The 18,603-nt window shown below is 39.1% G+C and overlaps 1 protein-coding gene and 1 long non-coding RNA gene across 4 annotated transcripts in view; both read right to left on the bottom strand.

Annotated features, from left to right (window-relative positions):
- LOC106056004 (transcription factor 12-like) overlaps positions 1-9,385 on the bottom strand; it is a 113,916-nt gene extending 104,531 nt beyond the window's left edge. For 2 of the 3 annotated variants that reach the window (XM_056016558.1, XM_056016559.1), the window contains exon 1: positions 7,751-9,385. The gene's annotated coding sequence lies outside the window, so the exon portion shown is untranslated. Of the gene's footprint in view, positions 1-7,737 lie in introns of all 3 variants that reach the window. The other variant, XM_013212542.2, reaches the window with a different exon arrangement.
- Positions 9,386-11,887: 2,502 nt separating this feature from the next.
- On the bottom strand, positions 11,888-12,509 carry LOC129923864 (uncharacterized). The gene is made up of 2 exons (XR_008775798.1): positions 12,205-12,509; positions 11,888-12,174 (listed from the first exon to the last, which is right to left on the bottom strand). It is a non-coding gene; the product is annotated as an uncharacterized LOC129923864 (long non-coding RNA).
- Positions 12,510-18,603: the final 6,094 nt, after the last annotated feature.

The raw sequence follows: 18,603 nt of genomic DNA, 5'->3' as shown, positions 1-18,603 counted from the left end.
TATTTGTAGACATAATAAAAATACAGAAAGAACAAAAAAAAAAAAAGCTGATGTTTTTTCTCGATCTAGGTTCCTATCTCAAGTACAGCCAAGCTACAAACATAGATACTATCCACGGGGTCACTATTTTCTGGAATGCCGCAACCAGAATGGTAGAGATAGCCCCATGGTCCACTTCAGATTGACCTCAAGAAACTTAAAAAACTCGTGTTCTACGAATGTTTTATTAGAACTGTTTGTGAAAGGCAATCACTGTCAATACATTTTTTAAAATGTGTATGCCATTGTCAACACATGTATAAAATGTGTATGCCATTGTCAATACATGTTTAAAATGTGTATGCCACTGTCAATACATGTTTAAAATGTGTATGCCACTGTCAAGACGTAAAAAATGTGTATGCCAATGTCAATACAAATGTGATATATTATGACTGTTATTGTAATAAATTAAGGTAATAGAATTAAGGTAATAGAAGTTAATTACTTAAATTGCCCATTTTTTCGCAATACACCAATGTCACTTATGTATTATTATTTACTATATACATATTGAATTGTATACTTATGTATGTTATAGTTTAATAACATAACACACACTTGATCTCGACCCCAAATATCTACATAGCAAGAAATCAAACAAAAATATACACAAGGGGGGAGAAGGAAAAAAAAAAAGGGCAAATAGCCCGGGGCACAGCTCTAATGGCGCTAGGAGTGTGAAAGAGCAAGAAGGCCTTTTTGGAAAGAGGGGTGGGGGGCTCAGGAATGTGCATTACCTTCGCTAGGCTGATCTTATTGCTAGTCCCATCAGCGGTTCTCATTATGTATTTCATTCTACCGAATTTCTCGAGTCAATCCTAAAACTAACATTGGACAAACATATTAAATAAAAGAAAAAACATTTCGTTCATGTATTGTTCATGTCAGGGCCGGTCTTAAGCCACTGCAACCTATGCGGCCGCAGAGGGCCCCGCACTTTCATAGGCCCCGCGCGATGCGAATTCTAGGTATAATTTATTAAATTAAACCATTTTAACTTATTATTAAAGGGTTCCTGGAATTCTCCTGAAATTATAAAATATATGAAAAAGTCATGAAAATCTCCTGAAATTATTAAAATCTTCTGAAAACTGATGCAAATCTTCTTAAAACAGACAAAATTGTCATTTCGGGGTGTCATTCAATATGGAAAACGCCAATCCTACTCGATGTTAAACGGCATTGTCAGCTTTCATTTAACAAAAATGTAATAGTAAGCCGAATTTTAACCAAAACAAGAAGTTCAAATACGTAATGTACTTTAATAGTCACTAGCATATAAATAGAGATCTAAAACTATCTCGACCTCTTAGAAATAAAAAACAAAAGCGATAATATTTTGCTAGTCGATAAAAATCTAAAAGGCAGATATGAAGGTTTATCGGCTTTTTGTTGGAAAACTACTATCTACTGTAGATGGCTCGTAAAGTTAATTTGACAGTGATTTTGTACTAAGTAAAGTATAAATAAAATGCAAAGACGAATTTATTTTTAAATACAAAATCTTAATTTTCACTTATTATCCTTATCACAACCAAAATTAGGCCCCGCGCAATCCGTTTCGCATAGGGCCCAGCAACCTGTAGGACCGGCCCTGGTTCATGTTGCAGAGCAAAAAGAAAGGGCACGACAAAAGTTACATGTCCATTTCAAATTTCAAATTGACTTCTCTGACAACTTGCTAATTTATTCTGCAACAATAGTATTGTAGCAAGTTAACAAGCTCCATACAATCAACTTTGTTCTGTACAGGTGTCTGCTTGCTTAGTAGTTACTTAAATCTGTGAAGTTTATGTTTACAGAACTAGAGTTTTATTGTAATCGTCTTTGCATGTAGTAAACAAAAGATGTAACACGTGCGAGCGTATCCCTCCCTGTTGTTTAGTTCATTAACTCTATTCTCTCTAATGTACTTGATTCCCCGATACTATTTATATCTATGTCTTTTTCCTTTCCATTTCTCTTCACCTGGTGTAAGCTTGAACTCAATGCTCCAGTATTGACGGAGATGCTTGCTGTTGAGCTCCATGATGATGTGTTAAAGAGATCTCTTTGCTGCTATGTATGTTTGTTGGTTTTACATGTTTCGGATGCTCCTCGAGAATTGACAATTATTACATCCTAATGGGGAAAGATGGGGGGGGGGGGGGGAGGCGGGCAGGGTTTGAGCATGGGACCATTGAGACGACAGTCCAAAGCGCATACCAGGATGCCACCCATGTTGCAGATTAGCATGATGTTGAGTTAGCGAGGTGTATGCTGTTGTGTTGCAGTAGTGCATCAAATAGTACTATTAGTCAACCTATGTATTACATAATAATACCGCGGTATTCACATATACCTCTTTACAATACAGGACTATCGCGTTCGGGAATATCCGAATGCAGGTCATTACTGATTCAAGAGTAAAATAAATAAATGTTCAGGAACATTTTGTGCGTCTAGATCTAAAAGCCTATCATTGGAATATTATAAAGTGAAGAAGATCTATACATTCGCGTGATTCTTTCTCGGAGGGAAGGGGGGGATCGGGTCGGAGTAGAAAATGTTCCGATATTTTAAAAATCTAACATTCATTAGTTATTAAGATAAAAAAACAATGGCTCTAGAAGTTGTATAAAGGAGGTATTTTTTGTCTTTTTTTTTAAGTATTTTAAATGTTGTTTTTTTTATTGTTTGAGACTCACTGTTAGACAAGAACTGAGATTCTCCAAATAGAAAAAGAACTTTTTGACGACAGAATTAGACACACACACACAAATTGCGAAGAAAACAAAGGGGGAGTAAAAGGGGGGGGGGGGGTGAACCTTGAGCTAGCTGAGCTCGGAAAAAGAACAGAAATTTCTAAACACCCTGTTTCAAGCTGAAGTAGGGATGTATTTTCTTTAAAGTTATAGTGTCCCTTCTCATCCCCCCCCCCCCCCCCCACTGACAGGTTATAGTCCATGAAGCGGTCACAGTGCGTAGATAAGCTTTAAGATTGTTCACACCTTCGTGGTCCCTCAGCCCAGGTGTGCAGGACAACTTTCTGTCAACCAGACAGACTTCAGCTCCAGGTAGAAGAGGGGGGGGGGGACTATTTGTACACGTCGTCGACAGCACTGAATGGGGGAGGGGGGGTTAAGAAACAAGAAACTTTATAACAGGGACGAAAAGGGAGTGTCAGGAGACTTATTGAAATCAAGAAAAAAGTTGGATTTTTTTTTAACTTCAAATCACGGTTGACTGCAAGAAAGAATTATTAATTGGAAATTTCTAAACGAATAAGTGAAAATAGTGGAATTGTGAATTTGCCTTGTCACTCTGTTGCTGAGGAATCTATCTATATGTATATATAGCCCCAGTTTATCCGGCCCGGTTCGTGTCAGGTAGATCTCGCCAATTTAAGACACACTTGAATACATTTTGTACTGAGACCAAAGGGATGCAAGGACTAGGCGCAGGCAAATAAATCCCAGCTTTTAAAGAAGACTTAAAGATTGTTATTGCGAACAGTTGAAATTTCAATACTCAGTGAGCCGAGCAATAGATAACAGATGTAATAACAATTCTCTACAAAATTATCAATTGCTGACAGTTGTAGTTGCAATTCTCAAAAAGAACTATTAATAGCTGACAGTTGTAGTTTCAATTCTCAACAATTGCTAACAGTTGTAGTCCCAATTCTCTACAATTGCTAACAGTTGTAGTTGCAATTCTCTACAATTGCTAACAATTGTACTCACAATTCTCTACAATTGCTAACAGTTGTAGTTGCAATTCTCAACAATTGCTAACAGTTGTAGTCCCAATTCTCTACAATTGCTAACAGTTGTAGTTGCAATTCTCTACAATTGCTAACAGTTGTAGTTGCAATTCTCTACAATTGCTAACAGTTGTAGTCACAATTCTCAACAATTGCTAACAGTTGTAGTCCCAATTCTCTACAATTGCTAACAGTTGTAGTCCCAATTCTCTACGATTGCTAACAGTTGTAGTTGCAATTCTCAACAATTGCTAACAGTTGTAGCTGCAAAACTATCGACTGCTAACAGTTGTTACGCAAATCTATCACTAAAACTGGTAGGTGTAAAAGCTCTACAAAGCTTATCAATTGCCAACAGTTAATGCAAAGGTTAATTAAAAAAAAAATAAAGCGACCTCAGTAAGGTTTTAATAAGAAAAAAAAAAAGAAACCAATAAACCTTTGTTTGTTACAATAGATTTGATAAGCTTCGATAAGCTTACAATTATTTACTAGTCAATCAAAGGAAACTAAAAAATAGATTAGGGGAAAACCCGAACAAAATAAAACCTGTTTTAACGAGAAGACATAAACACACAAATTCAAGAAATCAATTCAACCATACCTAGCGCTAGTCTTAGAGACAAACACTTACAATACAACATGAGCACTAATCTTATTGCAACATTTGGAACAAAAATGAATACAAAAAAAAAAAAAAGAGAATAGCCAAAAGAAAAAAAAAGAGGGGGGGGGGGGGGGTTAAATACTAACAAGAACATTTCTGAAACGGTCATCGTGGCCTTAAGTGCCGCTTTTCGGACCAAATGGCGTTGAATAATATTTACACAGAAAGAGATGCCTTGCGATTCGGGGCCGGTAAACGTACAACAAACAGAAATACTGAGTGCGTGGTCCAGAAACACCCCTCCCCCCCCCTCCCCATATTTGAAAAATTAAAAAAGAAAGGGGGGGGGTCAGCACATAACGCATGGAGGGTTATAAATAGCGGTCGGGACAGGGAAGAATGGACTTCACTTTTCAAAGCGTGCATTGGATCGGTGGCTGTCTCGATTGATCAGCGTTTCTCGCGGCAAGGGTCAGATTTCTACACGTGTCGTTGACCACTGGTTATTCACTTTATGTGTCCCTATGGAATATCCCCCCCCCCCCCCACGGAGGGAGGAAGAAGGTCAATGTATTCTTCTACTCCCGATACCGCCCTTAACACAGACCAGCCCAATGCAGATAAGAAGGGAAACCAATGAGCATCGAAACGTCCGTAACCTTCAAGAATAAAATTCACTATAATAACTTTACGCTCATTTATGGGAAATTGTAATTGAATGTCATTTACCCAAATGGGACTGATGATCTCAACAAAAACAAAATAATTAGAAATTAAATTATGTCAACATTGAGGTTAAGAATTGAGCTCGCAGAGCCCAGATTCAACACATAGTGCTACATACCAGCAGAACTCATTTTGAAGTCTTGTACATATTAAAGATTTCCATAAATGGAGACATTTCCATAAATATCAAACATTTTAGTGTATATGTTGATCAGAATATGCTAAGCATTGTTAGTTTTTAATGATTAAATTATGGACATTTTTTATTTGACAAAATCTCCCTCTTTTTCATTTTCCTAAGCTTTTATTTAAGTTCCACATTTCTTCATATTTCTTTCTCTTCTTTTTTATTTTTTTATTTTTTTATTGTTGTACTTTATTGATTAAAGAATGTCAATGGAATAATGAAAATCCAAATGTTAGCATGGAGTAGATTACTGTGATTAACTTCTAGTGTCAATAATCTCCAAATAAGACATTAAAAGTAAGTAAAGTTCCCCTTTCAGACCATGCGGTCAAGAGGGCAGATAACGTTGAGGTCATCTGTTTCTTTGGACAACGGTTAACGAGCAGGGTATCACATGGACAGCACAACGACCTACCACCTTTACTTTCCCCAACTAAAGTCCGGTACCCATTAGAGTTGGGTGGTCTCAGGTGCGCCCTAAAAAATTCCCGAGTTCAAAATCCCAGTCTACACCAAGGTTAGAACTCAGGCGCACCCGCGCACCCACCAGAAGTTTACTGTGAACAATAATTCTAGTGAATCCATGCGCACATGGGTGAATGACAATGCTTGTATGATGTTTTAAATAGTTTGTTATAGATCATATAGGTTTTTGGGTCAGAAAAATTAATTGCCTGTATTCAAATACGGCGCCCAACGACAACGGATGGTCCGAGATGATTCACGGACGCGATTTCTTATACTGAAGTGGTGCAGAACTGTGGTGACTAAACATGGTACGTATGGTGTCAGATTTAACCACTTCACCGTGCAACTGTTTAGAAGCATGTTAGTTTTGTTGTTTGTTTTTTTATAGCTCTACTGAGTCATATGTGCCTCTAGCTGCACTCTGGCATGTATTGCTTCCATGTGTAATGTCTTGCGTATCACAAGAATACTTTTACAAAGTTTATACAAATGACTGTGTCACGTATAGAAAACAGGTGGCTATGCCCATGCATATATTTAAGTAAAATAAAATGCCTAAAAAATAAAATTGCCGTTTGTAACGCACAACATTCCATGGAGCAGATGATGCAAAATTCCTTTTTTCTTCTTGTAGCCATGATTAACGAGGCTGTCATGAGGCCAGCACTACAACCACCAGAGAAAGGAGAAGCCAACAAAAAATCTAGAAAAGTTAACAAAGCGAAATGACTTTGATAAAATGATTTGATTTGACACAAGTTATTTCCAAGCAAGCATCCTAATGGAGTGAAACATGCATCCGTCTTCTTGGTCTATGTCAAACGAAACGTCTGGCAGCAACTTCAGTCTTAAAACATACTAGATGCACAAAGGACTTGACAAATTTTCTGAAATTTTGAAACCACTGAGATGCTAAGAGTATTGTTGACTTCTAACATAACTGTGTATTGCTACAAGGGTGTCCCACCTCCAGAATAGACAAGCCTGATAGAAAGATAAAAAGAGTATGAAAATTTGTTGCCTTTTTATAAAGCCAACACACACCCACATACACTATTCCTACCTCATGCAGAGATTTAACGTGAGATATAAATTATCACTGACTTATCTTTCATGTGTATAGACTAGTCAAGTGTTTAACTACGAGAAGGTCCAGATTGTACGGGACAGCTTCATCGTAAGATCGATCTCTCTCTCACACACACTCAAAAACTATCTTTACCCACTCAAAAGCTATCTTTACCCACTTAAAAACTATCTTTACCTACTTCATAAAGTCGTAAACATTATTTCTATATCAGGTAACACAATATGTATATGCATGTATGTAATATTAGCGCGCCCACCCCACCATTTCCCCCCACACAACATATCAGACACGTGGTATTAGCTCCCTGACAGGCAACTGTTTAAAATGCCTCCTCAACTTTGTGATTTGAATTATAGAGTGTATGGCATAATTCGGATATTAACTAGTAGTGTATCAAACTAATTGTATGATTTTTGCATATAAGCTACGAATAGCAAGAAGCTTTTGGTGACATTAATAAAGAGAGAATATCCGTAGACAGAGTTATGGTGCTAATACTAATAAAACAAAGCAGAGTCAGTTCTAGATCACAAAGCAGAGTCAGTTCTAGATCACAAAGCAGAGTCAGTTCTAGATCACAAAGCAGAGTCAGTTCTAGATCACAAAGCAGAGTCAGTTCTAGATCACAAAGCAGAGTCAGTTCTAGATCACAAAGCAGAGTCAGTTCTAGATCACAAAGCAGAGTCAGTTCTAGATCGCATTATTGGTCATTATCTCGCTCAGTATCGTGTTTTATCTCAATAATTTAAAATCACATAGAAATTGTAAATTATAAATAGCGACAACCAAATAGAAACATTAATCATTAACTTAAACAGTGACACATGTGATGGTGTCAACGAAACGGAACCAACAAAATGGAAAAGTTATACCCAAAGAACTAACATAGTATTGTCATTACATGGATCTATGTATCACATAAAGGCCTCAAACACTTAGATCTCAATAAGTCTGATGGGCACAAAACAACTCCTGGAAATAGTATATCCAAACTGAAACGCCTTAAAAATTCCGTCACTCGAAAAACTCTGTGCACAATTTCAACGATGTGTTCAGAACAGGGGGGAAAAAAATCGTGGAAAAAAAAAATTCCACTACACATCTGCAACTTCACAGCAGCAAATCACTTTCCCCCGCAACAGAAGCTAATTATCCGTCCATTTCCTGCCCAATTTGTAAACACCAAGAGAGAAATCTCAATTGTTGTAACTCGTAACATCAAAAGCTGACCTCGGACGTTCTCTTGAGCTTGTTATGGGAATCAAAGTCTTTCGGATTTAATCCACAAGAAGCAACCGCACACACGCACTGAAACAAATACACGAACTGCGCGAAGATAAACCACACACATTAAAAAAAAACAACAGTAGCAATGGAAATCATTGATAAGCAGTCGATGAAGAAATCAATGTCAGAGACAACCTACAGAGACCAAAAGCCAGTCACAAGTAAAGAGCTGCCCAATATTTACCCCCCATAATAAAATTCCTTGAGGTTTCTTCCAAGTTCACCCTCCCACCTCCGCTTGACAAATTAAAACGTCACCGAACTGACGAATGCCATAAAACAAAATCTACGCGAACGAGGCTCAGAGTAACGTGCTCAAGTTTTGAGCACGTTTGTAACAAACTCATTTGTTAATCATTTAATTTGTTACCGTTCTTATTGCATTGTCCGTCTCGAGCTATGGACTACTTGGATGACCACCAGACTACAGGCTACCCTAACGACCATAGGCGCATAATCTAATCCAGGCAAGTTGGAACTTTTTGGTTGACCATGTTCATGCTACTTGCTAAAAATGGAGCATCTGTCACGCTATAACTAACAAACAAAAAAATCGTTTATTAGACTTCGAGTGTACTGCAATAGCCAATGACTTATTGAGATCTTATGTATTGGAATGTGTTATCTATCACTGCAAGACAATGACATTGAGATCTTATGTATTGGAATGGGTTATCTATCACTGCAAGACAATGACATTGAGATCTTATGTATTGGAATGGGTTATCTATCATTGCAAGACAAAGTTGTGAAAGGATAATAAAGATTTATTATTATCGTCATTATTATTGTACTGCAATTGTTAACGGGCTTTATAAAAGCAGCCCCCACGATGTTATAAGAAACTATCTTTAAAAAAAAAACTGAACAGAATGTTTCCACTTAATGACTTTTTAACTACAAAGTCTCGTAAAGTAAATCACCACTCTGTGTGTGTGTGTGCGCGCGCGTGTGTGATGTGGGAAGAAAGTCACGCTCAAAGAAACTAACGTTCCGTTTAATATTCAATACATCTCATTTAATCAAACAACACGAGTCATTGGGAACTAATGTCTGTTACACTTTTCCGCGAATTGAAACAATTCTCGTATTCGCCCACTTTGTCTAAATCCTATGAAAGATATCGTCTGCTACGTACAAGTCTTACTTCTGGTGTACATGCCGAGCCCAGGTGTGCGTCTGATTCACACAGGGGTAGGGTCAACACACACACACACACACTCACAACAGAAAAAAAAAAGAAATCCTAAGAAAAATGGGGGGGGGGGGGAGGGGGGTGTTGTTTCATGGTAAAAGAGCAACGATTCTCAAGGCTTTGCACTTAATGTCGTAATTGTATTCCCTCTCTATTGTGTATTATAGGGTGCCCCGTGACACTGTCACCTTTAATGAAGCGAAAAGTAAAGTACCACTTTCAGACTTGGCGATCTATCGGGCAGATGATGCAAAGTCTTTCTATGGCCGATGGTTAACGAGTGTGTCATGTGGCCAGCACAACGACCAACCGCCTTTACTTTCCCCCCAACTAATGTCAGGTACCCATCAGAGTTGGGTGGACTCAAAGATTTTTAATTAAACATTGACCATTATTAGTCAAGTCATCAATTGTACATTGTGCGGACGTTTAATAAAAAATTCTGGGATGCATAAAAGTACTTGTTTTTAAAACGACTGATAAAGTAAAGCAGCATTTTAAAAAAATAATTAAAAGTACTCTTAGTGAGAACATCACACAAGAGCAAACCTTCAATGCACACACACACACACGTTGCGACTTCGAAAGTCCAGGAGAAAAACTTGAAGAGAACAAAACGTTGGAAGACAATCAAAGCATCCCATCTTTTGAGTTTTGTCTAGTACTTAAGAATGTCGGAATCTCCACGTAATCAAAAAGGGAAGATATGTGGGGGAGGGGAGGGGGGTTGACAGAACGCAGTTTACAAAACTAGCAAAATATCAGATGAGAAATACTTCTCAATAAACTTGGGTGGACGACGACTCAATAAGATATGCATGTAAGACAAACCGATTCTGTGGAAATGAAAACTAATTGCAGTGTTTAATGTTTTTAAGAAAAAAAAAATATAAGGAGAAAAAAACTACACACTTACAAATATATTTTTCGATTATGTAGAAGTTATTTCCCCTTTTCGATATCACACAAAACAACCAAGTGGTTACGTTTTTTTAGGTACAATAAATACTTCCTTAAAGTTTCCATTTAATCCGACATTTTTTTTACCAGGCATATAGACAGAGTGAGTTGATATAAGCTTTGAACAAAAACTTGTGGAGGATACGAGCCAAGGTTAGGATCGTGTTTTAAATAATTAATGTATTTCAATGCCTGGTCGTGTGCTATGCGATCTTTACTGTTGTCTCTATTGTGTTCCGGGTTCGAACCCTGCACATCGCCCACCTCTCGCCCTCCCGCGGGAAGTTTGGGGCCGTGACAAAATAATCTTCATTTGTGAAGGAACATTTAAAAAAAGATAAACAAGCTTACCTAAAGGTGAAGAACTCCGCCGTTAAAACTATATCTAACAATAATGTACAATTTATGTGCCCTTATCAAACAAAATAATTAATGACCAATAATTAATTGACTAATTGAGTATTTGTGTTTATTGATTCACGTTTTGTTAGGTATCATAAATAATTATTAGCTTGATCGTGTACTAACGTTTTACCAGACAGACAGACAGAGTGACTTGATATAAGCTGATAAAAAAAGGGAAAAAAATCTTGAGTGTTAACCAAAACACTCATCATTTCATTATATTGTTTTTATGTAGGGACTATAATAAAAGGCGTATTGTCAAAATAATTAAGGATAATGTCTCAAATTATTTTATGAGACCAACGACTTTTAAGATTCCAAGGCATTTCGGGTAATACAAGTCTGCAACCCTGCAAACCTATCGAGCGGAGACTATGCAAAGTGTCGGCGTTTCGTTGTTGCCAGCTTACTTACACAAGCTTCATTGTTTTCGGTGTTTGGATGCTTAAGGCAGAGGTGAAAATGTAGGAAAGCAGAGGTGGGGGTGCAACAAAGTTTAACATTCAATTTGGCTAAAAACGCCAACGAATGAAAAAAAAAAAAAAAAAAAAGGTGGGAGAGATGGCGTTGCTGGAACAATAAGAACAACGTGGACGTAGGAAAAAAAACGTGAATTGGTGTGGAAGGTGGGACATTTGTGGGCTGATGGGAATGAGCTATAGGTGACAAACTGGACCACCCAAGTCAAGCACGACTCGGCTAGCTGGGGTGGGGCATGCAGTGTAATGATTCCTTTTTTTTTGTTTTTGTTTTGTTTTTCTCTTTTCTTTAAGAAAGATGTAATCTCTTATAATCAAGAGTTGTTTGTAAATTGTAGCTGTATATTTTGCAGAAGAAGAGGAGGCAAAGACGACTGTGAATGTGCGGGTGGCAAGCCAGAGAAGGCAACAAAAGTTTACAAAGATAAGTTGTGGCTTTTAAAACCCCCCCAAAAAAATGTACAAAGATATGATGTTTTATCATGTTTAATACACCAGAAACTAGAGACGACTTTGTTGATAAAAAAATGCTTTAAACCGAATACATGTAGAAAATTGAGAGGCGTGTAACGTTAAATGTAACGTAGGAATGATCTACAACATATGTCGCTTGCAAAGGTCGCTATTTAGGACTTGATTGGTCGACAGCTGTATTTAGTTGACTTTATTCAATTGTTGCAATTAAATGCAAAGCTATTGTTTTTTTTTTTTTTTGCTTTTTGCAACATCTGAATGACTAATATATTTCGTTTTCTACAACCTCTGAATGACCATTTTACTGTATCTTATCCAACTTCTGAATGACCACTTTTGACTTCTACAACCTCTGAATGACCACTTTTGACTTCTGCAACCTCTGAATGACTACTTTTGACTTCTACAACCTCTGAATGACTACTGCAGCCTCTGAGACACTTCATGTTCTCACGGCTCTGGAAACACTAGGCGATCGCCTGCCATTCACTACATTTGACTTCTACAACCTCTGAATGACTACATTTGACTTCTACAACCTCTGAATGACTACTGCAGCCTCTGAAACACTTCATGTTCTCACGGCTCTGGAAACACTAGGCGATCGCCTGCCATTCACTTAGCACTGTACGCACAAAAGTGTTATGTGTTTTGTTTCCCGCCCTCCCGAGCGTATAAAAGTCTTGAGACAACTGGAGATAAGCAGACGATATGAACGTGTGAGAAACACGTGCAGCCGGGAGGAACACCGAACCGGAGGAGGAGGGAGGCGAGTGAGACAAGATGAAAAACAGGTGGAGATTTGCGAAGGGTGAAAGCAAAATGCTGGTGGGATTTTGGGGGGGGGGGGGGTATCTAAACGTGCTGTACAAAAAAAAACATGGAGTAGGTCAATGGCTAGTTCGATAAATCTGAAAAGAATGGAGATTGAAAAGCTAAACACATGGCAAACTAAAATGTAAAATAATTACACAATGTTTCACGTGTTTCAGATGTTTGTTTCAGATTCTGAAGATAATTGCAAACCTTCCAAACGACAAGGAGGATGGCGACCGGCAGGGTTCGAACGCCGGACCATCCAATGACAGACCTGAGTGCAAACCACACGACCATGTAACCATCGCTCTAGAACAGTGATATTGTTGTCTACACGCTGAGTTCAACAGCCCCGTTCAAGAACTTAACGCCAATATTCAGGGAATAAAAATAAAATATGCAAATCCAGCATTGCGAATGGAAATATTCTGGACAGGATGTTGAGTTGGAAGAATGCTGATAAAAGAGTCTCTTCTCTAGGTGGGGAAAATCTCCATGGTACTACCAGCATTGAGAATCCATTTCAGCGTGCAAGTAAGATAACTACGTCTATTGCGTGCATCGCTGTGCTACTTGAGTACGAAACAAAATGCAGGTATAGGATTTGCATAGACGAATCGCTGTAAGGATTGTGATAGAACAGACTCTCGAATGATAATGCTACAATATAGATGAACCACCGTTCTATTTAACGACTGGGCTTCAAAAAAGATGAATCGCTGTACGCTATGCAGCGAATGAATTAAAATTAGATTATAGCGAAAGAACCCTAAAAGTAGATAAATACCTGTACTTTGTTTTTGGTCAATGGTTTGAACTCCAAAAAGCTCAATACCAGCGCACTACTTCGCAGCATTGGAAATGAACAACGCCGTGCTATATCATTAACTTATTGTGTTCTAAACTAGATACACATGCTGTGCTGCACAAGTTCTTCAATGACTTAATAAATGCGCGCATTGAATTACTTTCTGAGATTTTACTAGACGAGACACATGATGGTTGAAGGCAGATACAAACTGGAAAAGTGTGAGAACAAAACAAACAAAAGATGAGCACTAGTATAGCCGAGATAGCAGAGCTTCTATCCTTAACAGATTCTCGTGAGTTGTGGGACTGTATAGCTTCTTCCATCAACAGATTCCCATGAGTTGTGGGACTTGCGTGTAGCTTCTTCCATCAACAGATTCCCATGAGTTGTGGGACTTGTGTGTAGCTTCTTCCATTCCCATGAGTTGTGGGACTTGCGTGTAGCTTCTTCCATCAACAGATTCCCATGAGTTGTGGGACTTGTGTGTAGCTTCTTCCATTCCCATGAGTTGTGGGACTTGTGTGTAGCTTCTTCCATTCCCATGAGTTGTGGGACTTGCGTGTAGCTTCTTCCATCAACAGATTCCCAAGAGTTGTGGGACTTGTGTGTAGCTTCTTCCATTCCCATGAGTTGTGGGACTTGTGTGTAGCTTCTTCCATCAACAGATTCCCATGAGTTGTGGGACTTGTGTGTAGCTTCTTCCATCAACAGATTCCCATGAGTTGTGGGACTTGTGTGTAGCTTCTTCCATTCCCATGAGTTGTGGGACATGCGTGTAGCTTCTTCCATCAACAGATTCCCATGAGTTGTGGGACTTGTGTGTAGCTTCTTCCATTCCCATGAGTTGTGGGACTTGTGTGTAGCTTCTTCCATTCCCATGAGTTGTGGGACTTGCGTGTAGCTTCTTCCATCAACAGATTCCCATGAGTTGTGGGACTTGTGTGTAGCTTCTTCCATTCCCATGAGTTGTGGGACTTGTGTGTAGCTTCTTCCATTCCCATGAGTTGTGGGACTTGTGTGTAGCTTCTTCCATTCCCATGAGTTGTGGGACTTGCGTGTAGCTTCTTCCATCAACAGATTCCCATGAGTTGTGGGACTTGTGTGTAGCTTCTTCCATTCCCATGAGTTGTGGGACTTGCGTGTAGCTTATTCCATCAACAGATTCCCAAGAGTTGTGGGACTTGTGTGTAGCTTCTTCCATTCCCATGAGTTAAGGGACTTGTGTGTAGCTTCTTTCATCAACAGATTCCCATGAGTTGTGGGACTTGTGTGTAGCTTCTTCCATCAACAGATTCCCATGAGTTGTGGGACTTGTGTGTAGCTTCTTCCATTCCCATGAGTTGTGGGACTTGTGTGTAGCTTCTTCCATCAACAGATTCCCATGAGTTGTGGGACTTGTGTGTAGCTTCTTCCATTCCCATGAGTTGTGGGACTTGTGTGTAGCTTCTTCCATCAACAGATTCCGAAGAGTTGTGGGACTTGTGTGTAGCTTCTTCCATTCCCATGAGTTGTGGGACTTGTGTGTAGCTTCTTCCATCAACAGATTCCGGGATTCTTTTGTCCAGTGCTGATAGAAACACCACGGCACAGTGCACGTCCAACATACGTCATCGGGACAGAAGGAGATGGCAAAATTTAATCTCATTAATTGGTAAACGTTTTTATACTTGGCGTAACCATCAGAATAGAGAAGATGATTTAATTAATTGACCATGCAGGACAAGCAAATAGTCAGAAGATACTTTAAAGTCTGGTGTTAGACAAATGTTAAAAAAAAACAAAAAACAAGAAGACCTATTAAAAAAATCTCAGAATCGCAACGGATTTTTTTTAAAGAAATAAATTTATATGAAATGTTTTATTACCTTAAATTATAATGATCTATCCTTAATTTACATAAAAATAAAATAAATTTGAAAATCGTATTTTTGGGAGAAATAGCGAAAAATAAATTCAAGAAACATAAAGAAGACATTGCATGAGAGACATCAGAGGATACACACATCTAGAAGACCCATGGTACAAGCACGTCATTAAGACTTAACTCAGCGCAACGAAGTTTTAACATGATGCAAGCAAGACACACACGTCATCGCGACGTCACAGAACACGACGAAGCCATCACAACACGATAAATTTCCCATTTCACAAACGTCACGGAAAAAAAAAGAATCACAAATAATTAAAACATCAAAGTTTCAAAATGGGCTTAGCTAACGACGAAAACAGAATGGAAATAGGATGGAAGAAACCGATAAAAACTAAACCAATCAGAAACCGATACTTATGCACCGTCCCCTCCCCCCCCCCCAATTCCCCCTTTATCCCTCCCACTCATTCATAGAGATCGTCTTGGCCACCAAATCTAGCACCCTCTCAATCCGAATCAACCTGCCCCCCACAGCTGTGGTAAAACCAGGTAGAAAGCTGTCTTACCTACCGTACCTACGCCCCTGCAGACAATCTACTTCCTCGACGTTAACCCTATCTTCCCCCCCCCCCCGGCAACCATATATTTCGTTCTCGCCTCGCTAGGCGAGATGTTATGTCTGTCTATTCACGAGTTTGCAGGTCGGTTCTAAGCGCAGGTGTGCGACCTACTTAAAACTTTTAACCGAGGAGGAAAAAAAAATGGGTTTGGGGGGTGGGGGAGGAGTCCCACAGCAAAGGAATTTTTTTTTTTTTTTAAATTTCTAAATTTAAAAAAAAAAAAAAAAAAAAGGCATGCAGTTGCAATCCTTGAGATAGCGGACAACAGTCTACAAAAGAGACAATAACGGGTCATCTTATACTTTCTATAGCGGTTCTTAGCGTGCAACTAACGAATGAAGGTAATTAATAAGGTAGACAAAAAAAACAGTGGCAACAAGAAACAATATCAGGATACAACGATCTAATTATTGTAAAATCCCATCGAAACAGAATGCACTTAATAATAGAATATTTACCTTGACAGTTAGTTAAAAGGACGGCTTCTTATTGACCGACAACAAACTTGCCAACTTTTGAGATAGCTTTCAATGTAGAGATAAAAAACTATACAGTTTCATCATATTACTTTTTTCGAAACAAAAGATAACTATTTTAAAACTGAAGTGTGAGTTCGAGAAATCTTGAATTTTTTTTTTATTACGAATGTCTTATGATAGTTGAAATGAAGAGTTGCGCCCCTGGCTACTCGAACAGTTCTCCATTATCATCAGACAAAACAAGATTGCAGTTGTCTCTATTTGAGAAATAAAGACAAATGGACACCAGGGGAAACAACCGGGGGAATAGAGAATCTAAAGCCGAAGATAACTCCGGAGGCTAAAAAAAAAGGGGGGGTGTGTGAAAAAAAAAGAATGGAGGATGGGGCAGAATGGACAAATGCTGACCGGAGGGTGCAAGCGAGAGGTTTATTTTATCTGATAGTTTAAGAAGGGAAAGAGACGGTACATTTTATCTGATTGTTGGCGCACTAATTTAACCCTTTGGTGTACTCGGGTCAGTCAATAAACGGTTTAGATTGATGGGACATTTCGTCCTTCAGCCAAGTTCAACTAGGGACAAGAGGATGTGGGCCTTTACAAAGTTCTTACACCGGCCTTCACTGTACCACAGGGGTCCTCGCGTTGCTACACCCGCCTCTATTAAAAGACAACGGCCCTCGTGTTGCGATACCAGCATTCTCTGTACCACAGAGGTCCTCGCGTTGCTACAGCGGCATCTTCTATAACACAACGGTCCTCACGTTGCGACAACGGTCTTCACTAAAAGACAGCGGTCCTCGCGTTGCGACACCAGTATTCACTATACAACAGCGGTCCTCGCGTTGCGACACCAGTATTCACTATACAACAGCGGTCCTCGCATTGCGACACCAGACTCCTCTGCAATTTTGGAGACTTCTTGTGTCAATATGCCGGATGAGGAGACAGGGTAGAATCTGTTTTATATGATTTTACTGCTTTCAACAAATTGGCTAAGATTTAAGTCAGACCTTGCTGCCAACTCCTTAAGAAATATTCAAAGACCAGCAAGGAATAATTATTGCCTGCTTTTGCTTTAAGTTTTTGTAGATGTATTCTCCGTAGTACCCATTACGCCTCGTAGTTAGAGAAACACCGACAGCCATTGCTCCGCGCCATGAAGTGATTCTAAAATGCAGATGACCATTACGTATTGTGGAAGAATGTTGATTTGATGAAAATACGTGTGCTTAGAAATAAGATTTCTTTTCAACAACATGTTACAGGTGAGTAGTACTGCGTTGACTCATTCAGAGTGTTAAAGCTTTGATTTAAGAACATATTATTACATCTTTTCAATAATAGACGTCCTTTCAAGACCAAATATATTACGTCATTCATGGAGTGGTCACTTGACCCTTCCAGTCGGTGTGTGAGCTAGGAAAATGTACCATCATAACAAGAATCGAATGACAACCCCCCCCCCCCCGATATCTCGGGAGACCATTAACATAAGAAGATTTGTTTTGTATTTCTATCCCCCCCCCCCCCCCCAGAAAATCGTTTAAATGTTTCCTTTCTCTTTGAATGTTTAAATTGTTTTAGATTTCTAGCTCGACAGGCTATTGATCATTTGTATTAGTGCAGTAGGGCCATGAGCGCTCCTTCAGTTTGTATCAGGTCATCAGGTCAGGTTGGACATTTAAAAATGTAAAAACAATAAATTAAGCGCATAGTTTCTACTCTATCGAAAATAAAAACGACACAAAAAATAACGCAAAAAGCCGCTCGGGACAGAGACCGAGATTATCCTAAAGAGGAGGAAAGCGTGGAATCCGAACAACATCGCTGGTTATCAACCAAGTCAGGCTCAGGGTGCCGGACATGTACGTATCACACTCATCACAGCTCTGGACAAATGTAAAATTTGATCTTTTAGGAAAAAAAAAAATAAATCAAGAGGAGAGGGCGGCGTGAAAGGTGTACTGGTACATAAGAAGTTGAACCGTTCTACTTTTCATCTAGCGCCGCGTGTAAGTCTCAGTGCTCAGTGGCGCCGTGTTGAGAACACTATTCTATGGCAACACGGACAAGGACGGCAGCAGTTCTCCGAAACAGACCCAACTCACCATGCGGGACAGAAATTTCACTCCATGGTTCATTGTGTTGTTGTTGTTTTTGGTAGTACCGCGCACTCTCATCTAGCAGAAGTTCATTTGTCTCTTCGTCCATGTGGCGGTCCAAGTTCTTGAATCTCCTTCATCTCAAGGAGGCTGAGCGGACTATTTCGTATGCACAAGTGATACACGTTTGTGTAGCCTTTGTATGCTCATCAACGCTACGTGAACCACGCGTATGGG

This window comes from Biomphalaria glabrata, chromosome 18, assembly GCF_947242115.1.
Source record: "Biomphalaria glabrata chromosome 18, xgBioGlab47.1, whole genome shotgun sequence".
Taxonomy (NCBI): Eukaryota; Metazoa; Mollusca; class Gastropoda; family Planorbidae; genus Biomphalaria; species Biomphalaria glabrata.
Note: the sequence above shows the minus strand (reverse complement) of the source record. Positions and strands in the feature narration are given on the sequence as shown.